We start from the raw sequence: 1,523 nt of genomic DNA, 5'->3' as shown, positions 1-1,523 counted from the left end.
TTGAATAAACCAAGGTAGATGCAGACCGTTAATCATTCGTTGTAAAGTGAAGTCATTTGTTCTAATCCCAAACAAGAAGATGACGTCATTACTATTGTTGGTGTAGTGTGAAGATTTCAAAAACAACTTGACCCTGTAATTTTTTTATCCCATATGATTTTTATTGGGCATTTTAATAATTTTAACTAGGTGTAAATCTTTGCTCTTGGAAGGCACAATGCCTTATATAAAGCCAAAATAATAAATATTATTATTGTTCTTTTTATTTACAGCTTCTCAAAGGCAAAGAGGCGACTTAAAGTTAATGGAGTACTGTATATCAACTTTTCAGATTTAGAAATCGGTGAGTATTAATGCGGTTTTCCACTATAAGGTGAATTTATTTGTGTGACACAATGTCTTTCTGTGAAGAAAGTAATTATTTTCCACTACACTTAGTAGTACTGTAGTTGAAAATTATACTTCAACTGTAAACGACAAGGTGTCCATTTTTGTATATCGTCATCAAACCAGCTCAATATACACTTGCCTTTACATGTTCAACTCAAATAAAATCTCAGTTCCTGAGCACCTTATATAGTATAACGTCAGTACCATCTCGGTTCCTGAACCCAGTCCAGCTCATTAATATTGATTAGCAATTTAGCTACAACTGGATACAGTGCACAATCAACTTTTCATTGTTTACCAGTCAAGTCTGGTTTCCTGTTGACAGGTGAAGGCAGATTTACTTTCGATTACGTCGTTTTATCTTAAGAAAATGCGATTTGACAGGAAACCGATTGCGACTTGTGCGTTGTGAAATCGACGTAACGTAAACTAAAATCGTCGCAAAACAGTTTTAGACAGGAAACCGACGTATTGAATTTTTATGTGATACGTCGATTTTTCACTATTTGACAGGAAACCGTGATTTAATTACTTTTTGTTTAATGATCTCGCATACGTTGCTTTGCAAACGATTCTTATGAAAAGTTGACTTGGAGTCAACTTTTCATAAGAAACATAAACGGAAACGTATGCTGTCTGTATATCTTGCCTATACAACAATATTGTTGACGAACTAGAACTCTCATTTACTTTATGTATTGATAATAAAATGGTTTAAAAAGAAGCATATCCTCCATTTTTTTCAAACACAATGATAGGCATGTAAAATCTTATAGATTTTGTTAGCCCTATACACAATGGCGGCTCTAGGATATAATTTTTGGGGGGGGGGGCTAAGGTGTCCGACTGGGGGCCTAAGTATTTATGGGCGTAGCCATAGCGCGCAGCGTTACCTAAGGGGCCGAAGGCCGGAGCCGGGGTTGGGTATGGGAAGGGTGCCCCAAACTCCCAAAACGAGATTTAAAAAAAAAAAAAATGAACTTCTAGATTGCTTGAAATGGGATGGGAAAACTAGGCCTATTTTTTTTTTGGTCCGACTGCCCAATGAGCTTTGGCCGATGGGTGGGGGGGGGGGCGCTTGACAGGACCGATGGGGGCATTACCAGACTGATGGGGGGCTTAAGCCCCTGTCT

At 37.9% G+C, this 1,523-nt stretch overlaps 1 protein-coding gene across 1 annotated transcript in view; it reads left to right on the top strand.

Moving 5' to 3' along the window:
- The first annotated feature begins 294 nt into the window (after positions 1-294).
- LOC117100360 overlaps positions 295-1,523 on the top strand; it is a 21,034-nt gene continuing 19,805 nt past the window's right edge. Inside the window, exon 1 of the mRNA XM_033240026.1 lies at positions 295-343. The gene's annotated coding sequence lies outside the window, so the exon portion shown is untranslated. The remainder of the gene's footprint in view (positions 344-1,523) is intronic.

This window comes from Anneissia japonica, unplaced genomic scaffold (assembly GCF_011630105.1).
Source record: "Anneissia japonica isolate Jap-2015-1 unplaced genomic scaffold, ASM1163010v1 scaffold287922_len478547_cov175, whole genome shotgun sequence".
Taxonomy (NCBI): domain Eukaryota; kingdom Metazoa; phylum Echinodermata; class Crinoidea; order Comatulida; family Comatulidae; genus Anneissia; species Anneissia japonica.
Note: the sequence above shows the minus strand (reverse complement) of the source record. Positions and strands in the feature narration are given on the sequence as shown.